This window comes from Lissotriton vulgaris, chromosome 9 (assembly GCF_964263255.1).
Source record: "Lissotriton vulgaris chromosome 9, aLisVul1.2, whole genome shotgun sequence".
Classification (NCBI taxonomy): domain Eukaryota; kingdom Metazoa; phylum Chordata; class Amphibia; order Caudata; family Salamandridae; genus Lissotriton; species Lissotriton vulgaris.
The window spans coordinates 593030513-593044976 of NC_141697.1; the positions used below are offsets into that span (position 1 = coordinate 593030513).

The 14464-nt window shown below is 54.5% G+C and overlaps 1 protein-coding gene across 1 annotated transcript in view; it reads right to left on the minus strand.

Moving 5' to 3' along the window:
* Positions 1 to 14464, minus strand: part of TUT1 (terminal uridylyl transferase 1, U6 snRNA-specific) — a 356703-nt gene that overhangs the window by 232561 nt on the left and 109678 nt on the right. The gene's annotated exons all lie outside the window — the stretch shown is intronic.

Below are 14464 nucleotides of genomic sequence, written 5' to 3' on the forward strand. Positions count from 1 at the left end.
TGGTCACTGTGCGGAAATTTGGCTCCACACTGGGTGCATTTCTTGAACGGCATCCTTTCCATGAGCTGTAGGCCTCACGGCGTGGATAGGCCCAACAACACGCGTCGACGACTGGAATCGAGCTGATGAATTCGAGTCGATGGTTCTTGATGTCGAAAGTTGTTTAGAAGAGTTTAAGTAACTTTTTGGACTCGTCGAACTACTTAGAAAGTAGGTTTCGAACTGGAGTAGAAAAGTTGCAACCAAACCCAGTGGCGGAAAAAAACAATCTAATAATGGAGTTGATGCCCATGCGCACTATCATCCATGGGAGGAGTCACCTATCTCGTAACTACAAAGACTTCTTACAAGACGACAACAACATGCAATCAACCGAGCCCAACACCAGGTGGCAATCTAATGCTCAGTGTGAGATCTGCAGCTCATATGCCTCGAACACAGTCATCTTTTCCCTTTATTAAATTGCTTTTCATTACTTCCAAACCTTTACTTCCTTGATAACGTTTATCTATATAAATCTAAATGTAAAAAGAGTTTTCCTTTGATAGAGACACTAACCCAACAAACTCCCGGTGGACTCCTCAGAGGTGAGCGCCTTTGAGAAAGAAGCAAGTAAACTCAGTGAAAACTTCAAGGAAGACAGTATCCACAGCTTGTGGTGAAACTGGCTTGAAAACGAGTGAAAAATAATAACAGGGATTCACTTTTAGAGAAACACAAAATATAGAAAGCGGATCGAAACATCTGTGTAACAACGTTCAACATAGCCTTGAACAGTATAAAAACAAATCACTGGCGTATTCTTAACTCAAATGGATTAAACTTAAAAACTCCACTTTTTTCCTTCAAGAAAAGTGCGAGTATTAGGAATATCCTGGTACACACAAGACCTCGAGAAATAAAAGCGAGCAGAGAGGAGAGATGTGACACCGTGGGGTCTACCACCGATAACTGGACATTATACCTGTGGAAGTTGTAAGGCATGTCTCTTAACCATAAGCAGTAAGTCAGTGGACCTGGGGCTAGAATACCCTTGAGAGCTAAGGAACTATACTACCTGCAATTCTGAAAAGGTAATCTATCTTATCAAATGCCCCTGTGGTTACCAATATGTAGGAATGACAACAAGACAGAAAAAAGTCAGGATCCTAGAACATATGAGCAACGTTAGGTACAAAAAGGCAACCACAAAACGTACGACACACTTCTTTGACATGCAGCACTCCGAAAAGGTCCTGAGATGGGTGGTTGTAGACAAGGCATACATCCCCACTACAACTAGAGATCGCACCAGACTCCTATTTCAAAGAGAACAAAGATGGGTACATAGGCAACAAAGCAGCGAGATCTGACTGATTGATTGGATCCATTGGAATCATCTGAATATTAAAAAATAAAAAGAAACACACCGCAAGTCACATGTATGAAACAATCTCTACACAGTAGTATTTCTTTTACATACTAGTATCTCGCCTAGCTATTGCTGTTAAGCAATCGCTATGCGAGAGATATAGAGAGCTGCTCCAGGAAAGCTTACCAAGGGGCTTTTGAATGCGGATTATGGACAGTGCATGTGCTTCGTGCGTGTGCTTGCCACTCTCATACCACCATTCCACCATTTGCCTCAGACTTCAAAGGAATGCCTCCCGCTCCCCCGCCCCCGCCACAGCAATGCTGTGAAGTGACAAGAACATTAAAGGGGCCATCTGCTTTTCCTGCCTCTCACACCTGCCCCTCCCTCTCCCCACCACAGAGCAGCCTCAGGCTCAAAGTATGTCGCACGCTGTGCTCGCACCCAGCAGACGTTTGTAATCCCCTCAACTGTAACTCAACCCTAACTTAACTTTCAAACATTGGTGATCAATGTGCTTTTTTAAGTGAGCCTAATTTCCACCCTTTAGATTGAGCAAACGCTTACTTTATGCACCTGGTCAAAATTTACTTTAACTTGTTATTTTTGCAGTCATGTACATTATTATAGGCTGCCAAGCACTTCCAGCCTGCCATACGCTTTAAAATTCTGGTCACCCTACGCTTCTGGGAAACTCAAACCCGCTCTGCCGAAGCACGCTTGTTTCCGGAGGGCTGACGGGGTTGCGGGCTCCATTTTTGGTGGGGCAGTGGTGGGGTACAGGTGAGCGCTGCAGCCTTCGCGATCCCTTCTCCTCAAAAGGGACGCCCCACGCGCAGCGGGCGCGCCGGCGGCGCGCCAAAGGCAAGCCCGTCTGCGCCCGTCCGCGGCCGGCCGGGGCTAGGGGCACTCCACCCTGCCCAATTTGTATCTTGTTTAATTTTTACATCTGCCCAACTCCACTCTTTGCAGGGCCTGTGGACTTTGGCGGACTCCACCATTGCCAAAATCTCTAAACTCGGCCTCACGCCAACCGCCCCCATCTCCCATGGTTTGGCCTCAGTCCCTCTTTCCTTTAGCCCCCCCGAGCCGCCCCTCCTTTGCCATGTGACCCCTGCAACCTCTGTCCTCCTCTTGAATACTAGATCGGCGGTCAAGCATTTTCATGAACTTTTTGTTCTGCTAGACACCCGTCAACCCGATCTATTATTCCTTACGGGGACCTGGTTCTGTCAAGATTCACTTCCAGCTCTCTTGGCTGCCCTTCCCTCCCCTTATTACGCCAGCCGAGCCAACAGACCGGCTGGTAAGGCGGGCGGGGTGTTGCTATCATTGCCCGCGTGGATATCCACTTTCAGTTATTACCTACCCCTCCTATCGCTACAGTTGACTATTTAGTGGTCCGATCAACTGGACGCATGTGGACATGACATCTCTGTGTTCCTCCCTTTCTGCCTCTCCTCCCAATCTTCTTGACTCTCCTTTTCACTCCCTAATGGATTCCCTAAACAATTGGCTTAGCAGTGGCTGCGACCAGGTGGCTCCACTCAGACGAGTCACTGCTAGGCGCGATTTCGACGCCAATAGTTGGTTTAATGCCACACTTAAAGAGGAAAAAATGGCCCTCCGGCAAGCGGAGCGCGCTTGGCGCCGCGCCTACTGCCCTCTCCTCAAAATTCAATACTCTACGCTTCTAAATAAATACAAAAAATCCATCCTTCTTGCCAAAACAGAGTATTTCTCTTCCAAAATTCTGCTCGCCGAGAATCAGCCGAGAGAGATATTCTCTATCGTGCAAGATTTAGCTTTCTCGGATAGAGTCACCCTTAAACCTTACCCATCCCAGACTCTGTGACTCACTCAATAGTAATTTCATAGAGAAAATTATTGCCATCAAGTCCAACGTTGCCCCTCCTTCCCTTTCTTTTTCGGATCCTCAGCCCTTCTCTCCCCGAACACACCTTGACCACTTCCCCCCTTTGACTGAAGAAGCTTTTCGTTCCCTTCTTTCTTTGGTTAAATCTGGTTCCCCATCTGACATCTGCCCTGCACATATCTTAAAACAAATCTACTCGGCCTGTCCCTCCCCTCCGCTCACTTCCCTTAACAACTCCCTGGTCCATGGTATTGTTCCCCAGTCCCACAAATCCGCTATCATTATCCCTATTCTGAAAAAGCCGGGTGCTGACCCATCTTCACCTGCTAATTACCGTCCTATCTCTCTTCTCCCTTTCCTAGGCAAAATTTTGGAGCGCCACGTCACCCGTACTCTCAGTGCCTTTGTGGAGGAAAATGGCTGTTTAGCCTCTCGCCAGGCTGGTTTCCGCCCGGCGCATTCTACGGAGTCTGTAGTTCTCTCGGTGATGGACAACCTCAGAGAGGGCATGGATGCGAGTCGGCCCCAGGCTTTGGTCCTCCTTGATCTGTCCGCCGCCTTCGACACGGTGGACCATTCCATCCTTCTTTCCCGATGCGGCTGGCATCAGGGGGACCGCCCTGGTCTGGCTGGCCTCCTTTCTGAGGGACCGCACCCAGGCCGTCCATCTGGCCAACTTCTCCGCTCCTGCTCAAAGGATTCACTGTGGAGTTCCACAAGGATCCTCTCTGTCTCCCCTGTTGTTTAATTTGTATGTCTCCCCTCTTATTTTTGCACTTCAGCTGATGGACGTCAGCATTTACAATTATGCTGACGATCTTCCACTGGTTTTTAATTTATCTTCTTCTCCTGATTCTATTCACAGCTTCCATTCCACCATGCTCTTCATCAGGGACTGGATGAGCTCTAACCATCTTAAGCTCAACCCAGACAATACCGAGCTGGTTCTGACGGGTGGTACCTCCAGTCCCTGGAACTCTTCCTTTTGGCCGTCTTCCCTGGGTCCCCCTCCTGTCCCCTCACTTTCAGTCAAAACTTTAGGAATCAAACTCAATGCTCATCTCACTCTGCACTCCCAGATCAGTTCAGTTGTTTCTTCCGGTTTTCTCACTCTTCGTACAATCCGTAAGGTGTCCCGTTTCTTCTCCTTCAGTGCCCTTAAACTCATTCTGTCTGTGATGGTGATCTCCCGTCTAGACTACGGCAACGCCCTGTATTCCAGTGTGCCCGCGTACAACCTTCGGAGACTCCAACTTGTGCAGAACCAGGCAGCCCGACTTGTGTACAATCTGTCAAAGTCTCATCATGTCACCCCGCTGCTCAAAGCTCTGCACTGGTTGCCTATCCGGGATCGAGCGTTGTTTAAAATGGGTTGCATCACCTTTCAGGCGAGGGCTGGGACGGCTCCTGGCTTTATCTCTTCAGAGATTAAGGCATATCTCCCCAGCAGAGACCTATGTTCCTCCTCACAATCCCTCTTGATTGTTCCCCGTTTTAAGAAGAAGAGGTCAGGTGGCGCTAAATTCTCCACTCTTACGCCTACCTTTTGGAACACCCTCCCCCTTCCCCTCAGGTCTTCCCCCCACTATCTTGAGTTTCGTAAAGCTCTGAAGACTTTTCTTTTTGCGCAAGCCTTCCCTCACTAGTAGTTTGCCCCCCCACTGTCTGATGGTATGTGCTCCTAGCGCCAAGAAACCGCAGGGTGAACGTGCGCTTTATAAGTATTTTAATTTCAATTTCAATTTCACCTCCATCCTACAGCCCCCCCACCCCTCCACTTATACCGCTACTAACCCCGTAACCCCGCCCCTCCACTTATACTGCTACTTGGACATAAACCCTGATCTGCCAAAGCACCCCAGTCCTTCACTCACCCCCCCACCGGTCCTCCACTTATACTGCTACTTAGACATTTGGACATACACCATGATCTGCCAAAGAACCTCAGTCCTAAATTCCCCCCTCCCGCCCTCCACTTATACTGCTACTTGGACATAAACTCCGCTCTGCCCAAGCACCTCAGTCCTACACCCCCCACCCATCCACTTATACCGATACTGGGACACAAACCCCGCTCTGCCAAAGCACCTCAGTTCTACACCCCACACCCATCCACTTATACCTCTACTAGGACACACACCCCGCTCTGCTAAAGCACCTCAGTCCTACACCCCACACCCATCCACTTATATCGCTACTGGGACACAAACCCCGCACAGCCAAAGCACCTCAGTCCTACACCCCCCACCCCTCCACTTATACAACTACTGGGACACAAACCCCGCTCTGCCAAATCACCTCAGTCCTATACTCGCACCCACACCCCTTCACTTATACCGCTACTGGGACAATAGCCCCGCTCTGCCAAAGCACCTCAATTCAACACCCCCGACCCTCCACTTACACCGCAACTGGGACACAAACCCCGCTCTGCCAAAGCACCTCAGTCCTACAACCCACCCCTCCACTTATACCGCTACTTGGACATAAGCCCTTCTCTGCCAAAGCACCTCAGTCCTACACCCCCGCCCCTCCATTTATACCGCTACTACCCCCACCTCTCCACTTACACTGCTACTTGGACATACAACCTGCTCTGCCAAAGCACCTCAGTCCTACACTCCCAGCCCCTCCACTTATACCCATACTGGGACACAAACCCCGCTCTGCAAAAGCATCTCAGTCCTACTCCCCCCACCCGTTCCACTTAAACCGCTACTTGGACATAAGCCCCGCTCTTCCAAAGCACCTGAGTCCTACACCCCCTGCCCCTCCATTTATAACGCTACTACCCCGCCTCTCCACTTACACTGCTACTTGGATATAAACCCTGATCTGCCAAAGCACCTCAGTACTACACCCCACCCCCAGCCCTCTACTTATACTGCTACTTGGACATAAACCCCGCACTGCCAAAGCACCTCAGTCCTACACCCCCCGCCCTCCACTTATACTGCTACTTGGACATAAACCCTGCTCTGCCAAAGCACCTCAGTCCTACACCCCCACCCATCCACTTATACCGCTACTGGGACACAAACCCAGTTGTGCCAAAGCACCTCAGTCCTACACCCCCACCCATCCACTTATACCGCTACTAGGACACACACCAAGCTCTGCCAAAGCACCTCAGTCCTACCCCCACCCATCCACTTATACCACTACTTGGACAAAAATCCCGTTCTGCCAAAGCACTGTAGTCCTACACCCCCCCTCCACTTGTACAACTACTGGGACACAAACCCCGCTCTGCCAAAGCACCTCAGTCCTACACCCCCCACCCATCCACTTATACAGCTACTGGGACACAAATCGCGCTCTGCCACAGCACCTTAGTCCTACACCCCCCTCCACTTATACAACTACTGGGACACAAACCCCGCTCTGCCAAAGCACCTCAGTCCTACACCCCCCTCCACTTATACAACTACTGGGACAAAAACCCCGCTCTGCCAAAGCACCTCAGTCCTACACCCCCCACCCATCCACTTATACCGCCACTGGGACACAAACCCTGCTCTGCCAAAGCACCTCAGTCCTACACACTCCACTCATCCTCTTATACCGCTACTGGGACACAACTCGTGCTCTGCCACAGCACCTTAGTCCTACACCCCCCTCCACTTATACAACTACTGGGACACAAACCCCACTCTGCCAAAGCACCTCAGTCCTATACTCACACCCCCAACCCATCCACTTATTCCGCTACTGAGACACAAACCCCACTCTGCCAAAGCACCTCAGTCCCACACCCCCACCGATCCACTTATACCGCTACTAGGACATAAGCCCCGCTCTGCCAAAGCACCTCAGTCCTAAACCCCCGCCCCTCCATTTATACCGCTACTACCCCCGCCTCTCCACTTACACTGCTACTTGGATATAAACCCTGATCTGCCAAAGCACCTCAGTACTACACCCCACCCCCAGCCCTCTACTTATACTGCTACTTGGACATAAACCCCGCTCTGCCAAAGCACCTCAGTCCTACACCCCTCCCAGCCCTCCACTTATACTGCTACTTGGACATAAACCCCGCTCTGCCAAAGCACCTCAGTCCTACACCCCCCGCCTTCCACTTAAACTGCTACTTGGACATAAACCCTGCTCTGCCAAAGCACCTCAGTCCTACACCCCCCACCCATCCACTTATACCGCTACTGGGACACAAACCCCGTTGTGCCAAAGCACCTCAGTCCTACACCCCCACCCATCCACTTATACCGCTACTAGGACACACACCAAGCTCACTGGGACACAAACCCCGCTCTGCCAAAGCACCTCAGTCCTACATCCACCGCCGCTCCACTTATACCCCTACTGGGACACAAACCCCGCTCTGCCAAAGCACCTCAGTCCTACACCCCCGCCCCTCCACTTATACTGCTACTTGGACATACACCCTGCTCTGCCAAAGCACCTCAGTCCTACACCCCCGCCCCTCCACTTACACCGCTACTGGGACACAAACCCCGCTCTGCCAAAGCACCTAAGTCCTACACCCCCCACCCTTCCACTTATACCGCTACTTGGACATAAGCCCGCTCTGACAAATCACCTCTACACTCACACCTTCACTTATACCCCTACTCGGACACAAACCCCGCTCTGCCAAAGCACCTCAGTCCTACACTCACACCCCCACCCCTTCACTTATACCGCTACGGGAACACAAACCCCGCTCTGCCAAAGCATCTCAGTCCTGCACCCCCGCCCCTCCACTTATACTGCTACTTGGACATACACCCTGCTCTGCCAAAGCACCTCAGTCCTATACCCCCGCCCCTCCACTTAGACCACTATGGGACACAAACCCCGCTCTGCCAAAGCACCTAAGTCCTACACCCCCCACCCTTCCACTTATACCGCTACTTGGACATAAGCCCGCTCTGCCAAAGCACCTCAGTCCTACACCCCCCCAACCCATCCACTTATTCCGCTACTGAGACACAAACCCCACTCTGCCAAAGCACCTCAGTCCCACACCCCCACCGATCCACTTATACCGCTACTAGGACACAAATCCCGCTCTACCAAAGCACCGTAGTCCTACACCCCCCCCCCCTCCCCCCCCCCCTCCACTTATACAACTACTGGGACACAAACCCCGCTCTGCCAAAGCACCTCAGTCCTACACCCCCCTCCACTTATACAACTACTGGAACACAAACCCCGCTCTGCCAAAGCACCTCAGTCCTAAACCCCCACCCCTCCACTTATACCACTATTTGGACATAAGCCCCGCTCTGCCAAAGCACCTCAGTCCTACACCTACCGCCCCTCCACTGATACTGCTACTTGGAAATACACCCTGCTCTGCCAAAGCACCTCAGTCCTACACCCACGCCCCTCCACTTATACTGCTAATGGGACACAAACCCCGCTCTGCCAAAGCACCTAACTCCTACATCCCCGCCCCTCCACTTATATCGCTACTTGGATATAAGCCCTGCTCTGCCAAAGCACCTCAGTCCTACACCCACGCCCCTCCACTTATACTGCTAATGGGACACAAACCCCACTCTGCCAAAGCACCCAAGTCCTACATCCCCGCCCCTCCACTTATACAGCTACTTGGATATAAGCCCTGCTCTGCCAAAGCACCTCAGTCCTACACCCCGGCCCCTCCACTCATGCCGCAACTGGGACACAAAACCTCGCTCTGCCGAAGCACCTCAGTCCGACACCCCCCGCCCCTCCACTTATGCCGCTGCTGGGACACTCAAACCCCGCTCTGCCAAAGCACCCCAGTCCTTCACTCACCCCCCACCGCCCCTCCACTTATACTGCTACTTGGACATTTGGACATACACCCTGCTCTGCCAAAGCACCTCAGGCCTACCCCGCCCCCGGCCCTCCACTTATTCTGCTACTTGAATATAAGCCCTGCTCTGCCAAAGCACCTCAGTCCTACACCCACGCCCCTCCACTTATACTGCTAATGGGACACAAACCCCGCTCTGCCAAAGCACCTAAGTCCTACATCCCCGCCCCTCCACTTATATCGCTACTTGGATATAAGCCCTGCTCTGCCAAAGCACCTCAGTCCTACACCCCGGCCCCTCCACTCATGCCGCAACTGGGACACAAAACCTCGCTCTGCCGAAGCACCTCAGTCCTTCACTCACCCCCCACCGCCCCTCCACTTATACTGCTACTTGGACATTTGGACATACACCCTGCTCTGCCAAAGCACCTCAGGCCTACCCATCCCGGCCCTCCACTTATTCTGCTACTTGGACATAAACCCCGCCCTGCCAAAACACCTCCATCCTACAGCCCCCCCTCCACTTATACCGCTAATGGGACACACACCCTTCTCTGCAAAAGCACCTCAGTCCTATACTCACGGACCCCCACTCATACCGCTACTGGGACAAAAACCCAGCTCAGCCGAAGCACCTCAATCCTACACCCCCCTCCACTTATGGCCCTACTGAGACACAAACCCCGCTCTGCCAAAGCACCTCAATCCTACACTCACCCCCCCCCCCCCGGCCGTCCACTTATACCGCTACTGGGACAAAACCCTGCTCAACCAAAGCACCTCAATCCTACACCCTCCCACACCCCCCTCCACTTATGCCGCTACTGGGACACAAACCCCGCTCTGCCAAAGCACCTCAGTCCTACACTCACACCCCCAAGGCCGTCCACTTATACCACTACTGGGACAAAACCCTGCTCAACCAAAGCACCTCAATCCTACACCCCCCTCCACTTAGGCCGCTACTGGGACACAAACCCCGCTCTGCCAAAGCACCTCAGTCCTAAACTCAACCCCCTACCCCAGCACTTATACCACTACTGGGACACAACCCTGCTCTGCCAAAGCACCTCAGTCCTACATCACCCCTCCCCGGACCTCCACTTCTACTGCTACTTGGAAATAAACCCCACTCTGCCAAAGCACCTCAGTCCTACACCCCCCACCCATCCACTTATACCGCTACTGGGACAAAAACCCCACTCTGCAAAAGCACCTCAGTCCTACACCCCCCACCCCTCCACTTATACCGCTAATTGGACATAATCTCCCCGCTCTGCCAAAGCACCTCAGTCCTACACCCCCCGCACCCTCCACTTACACCGCTACTACCCCGCCCCTCCACGTTCATGTGAGCCAGGCACGTGCACATCGCACACCAACACCATTGTCATCCACATCCCACACCATTTGTCTGAGCCTCAGCATCAGACTTCAAAGGAAGCCCTCACTCTACCACTCTACCGCACTCACTCTACCACTCTACCACTCTACCCTCCTCTCTCTACCACTCTACCCTCCTCTCTCTACCACTCTACCGCCCTCACTCTACCACTCTACCGCCCTCACTCTACCACTCTACCGCCCTCACTCTACCACTCTACCGCCCTCACTCTACCACTCTACCGCCCTCACTCTACCAATCTACCGCCCTCACTCTACCAATCTACCGCCCTCACTCTACCAATCTACCGCCCTCACTCTACCACTCTACCGCCCTCACTCTACCACTCTACCCTCCTCACTCTACCACTCTACCCTCCTCACTCTACCACTCTACCGCCCTCACTCTACCACTCTACCCTCCTCACTCTAGCACTCTACCGCCCTCACTCTAGCACTCTACCCTCCTCACTCTAGCACTCTACCGCCCTCACTCTAGCACTCTACCGCCCTCACTCTACCGCCCTCACTCACTCTACCGCCCTCACTCACTCTACCGCCCTCACTCACTCTACCGCCCTCACTCTACCGCCCTCACTCTACCGCCCTCACTCTACCGCCCTCACTCTACCGCCCTCACTCTACCGCCCTCACTCTACCGCCTTCACTCTACCGCCTTCACTCTACCGCCTTCACTCTACCGCCTTCACTCTACCGCCTTCACTCTACCGCCTTCACTCTACCGCCCTCACTCTACCACTCTACCGCCCTCACTCTACCACTCTACCGCCCTCACTCTACCGCCCTCGCTCACTCTATCGCCCTCGCTCACTCTATCGCCCTCGCTCACTCTATCGCCCTCGCTCACTCTATCGCCCTCGCTCACTCTACCGCCCTCGCTCACTCTACCGCCCTCACTCTACCGCCCTCACTCTACCGCCCTCACTCTACCGCCCTCACTCTACCGCCCTCACTCTACCGCCCTCACTCTACCGCCCTCACTCTACCGCCTTCACTCTACCGCCTTCACTCTACCGCCCTCACTCTACCGCCCTCACTCTACCGCCCTCACTCTACCGCCCTCACTCTACCACTCTACCGCCTTCACTCTACCACCCTCACTCTACCGCCCTCACTCTACCACTCTACCGCCCTCACTCTACCGCCCTCGCTCACTCTACCGCCCTCGCTCACTCTATCGCCCTCGCTCACTCTATCGCCCTCGCTCACTCTACCGCCCTCGCTCACTCTACCGCCCTCGCTCACTCTACCGCCCCCGCTCACTCTACCGCCCTCACTCACTCTACCGCCCTCACTCACTCTACCGCCCTCACTCACTCTACCGCCCTCACTCACTCTACCGCCCTCACTCTACCGCCCTCACTCTACCGCCCTCACTCTACCGCCCTCACTCTACCGCCTTCACTCTACCGCCTTCACTCTACCGCCTTCACTCTACCGCCTTCACTCTACCGCCTTCACTCTACCGCCTTCACTCTACCACTCTACCGCCTTCACTCTACCGCCCTCACTCTACCACTCTACCGCCCTCGCTCACTCTATCGCCCTCGCTCACTCTATCGCCCTCGCTCACTCTATCGCCCTCGCTCACTCTATCGCCCTCGCTCACTCTATCGCCCTCGCTCACTCTATCGCCCTCGCTCACTCTATCGCCCTCGCTCACTCTATCGCCCTCGCTCACTCTATCGCCCTCGCTCACTCTATCGCCCTCGCTCACTCTATCGCCCTCGCTCACTCTACCGCCCTCGCTCACTCTACCGCCCTCACTCACTCTACCGCCCTCACTCACTCTACCGCCCTCACTCACTCTACCGCCCTCACTCACTCTGCCAAAGCACCTCAGTCCTACACCCCCCACCCATCCACTTATACCGCTACTGGGACAAAAACCCCACTCTGCAAAAGCACCTCAGTCCTACACCCCCCACCCCTCCACTTATACCGCTAATTGGACATAATCTCCCCGCTCTGCCAAAGCACCTCAGTCCTACACCCCCCGCACCCTCCACTTACACCGCTACTACCCCGCCCCTCCACGTTCATGTGAGCCAGGCACGTGCACATCGCACACCAACACCATTGTCATCCACATCCCACACCATTTGTCTGAGCCTCAGCATCAGACTTCAAAGGAAGCCCTCACTCTACCACTCTACCGCACTCACTCTACCACTCTACCACTCTACCCTCCTCTCTCTACCACTCTACCCTCCTCTCTCTACCACTCTACCGCCCTCACTCTACCACTCTACCGCCCTCACTCTACCACTCTACCGCCCTCACTCTACCACTCTACCGCCCTCACTCTACCACTCTACCGCCCTCACTCTACCAATCTACCGCCCTCACTCTACCAATCTACCGCCCTCACTCTACCAATCTACCGCCCTCACTCTACCACTCTACCGCCCTCACTCTACCACTCTACCCTCCTCACTCTACCACTCTACCCTCCTCACTCTACCACTCTACCGCCCTCACTCTACCACTCTACCCTCCTCACTCTAGCACTCTACCGCCCTCACTCTAGCACTCTACCCTCCTCACTCTAGCACTCTACCGCCCTCACTCTAGCACTCTACCGCCCTCACTCTACCGCCCTCACTCTACCGCCCTCACTCACTCTACCGCCCTCACTCACTCTACCGCCCTCACTCTACCGCCCTCACTCTACCGCCCTCACTCTACCGCCCTCACTCTACCGCCCTCACTCTACCGCCCTCACTCTACCGCCTTCACTCTACCGCCTTCACTCTACCGCCTTCACTCTACCGCCTTCACTCTACCGCCTTCACTCTACCGCCTTCACTCTACCGCCTTCACTCTACCGCCTTCACTCTACCGCCTTCACTCTACCGCCCTCACTCTACCGCCCTCACTCTACCACTCTACCGCCCTCACTCTACCACTCTACCGCCCTCACTCTACCGCCCTCGCTCACTCTATCGCCCTCGCTCACTCTATCGCCCTCGCTCACTCTATCGCCCTCGCTCACTCTATCGCCCTCGCTCACTCTACCGCCCTCGCTCACTCTACCGCCCTCACTCTACCGCCCTCACTCTACCGCCCTCACTCTACCGCCCTCACTCTACCGCCCTCACTCTACCGCCCTCACTCTACCGCCCTCACTCTACCGCCTTCACTCTACCGCCCTCACTCTACCGCCCTCACTCTACCGCCCTCACTCTACCGCCCTCACTCTACCACTCTACCGCCTTCACTCTACCACCCTCACTCTACCGCCCTCACTCTACCACTCTACCGCCCTCACTCTACCGCCCTCGCTCACTCTACCGCCCTCGCTCACTCTATCGCCCTCGCTCACTCTATCGCCCTCGCTCACTCTATCGCCCTCGCTCACTCTACCGCCCTCGCTCACTCTACCGCCCTCGCTCACTCTACCGCCCCCGCTCACTCTACCGCCCTCACTCACTCTACCGCCCTCACTCACTCTACCGCCCTCACTCACTCTACCGCCCTCACTCACTCTACCGCCCTCACTCTACCGCCCTCACTCTACCGCCCTCACTCTACCGCCCTCACTCTACCGCCTTCACTCTACCGCCTTCACTCTACCGCCTTCACTCTACCGCCTTCACTCTACCGCCTTCACTCTACCACTCTACCGCCTTCACTCTACCGCCCTCACTCTACCACTCTACCGCCCTCGCTCACTCTATCGCCCTCGCTCACTCTATCGCCCTCACTCTATCGCCCTCGCTCACTCTATCGCCCTCGCTCACTCTATCGCCCTCGCTCACTCTATCGCCCTCGCTCACTCTATCGCCCTCGCTCACTCTATCGCCCTCGCTCACTCTATCGCCCTCGCTCACTCTATCGCCCTCGCTCACTCTACCGCCCTCGCTCACTCTACCGCCCTCACTCACTCTACCGCCCTCACTCACTCTACCGCCCTCACTCACTCTACCGCCCTCACTCTACCGCCCTCACTCTACCGCCCTCACTCTACCGCCCTCACTCTACCGCCCTCACTCTACCGCCCTCACTCTACCGCCTTCACTCTACCGCCTTCACTCTACCGCCTTCACTCTACCGCCTTCAC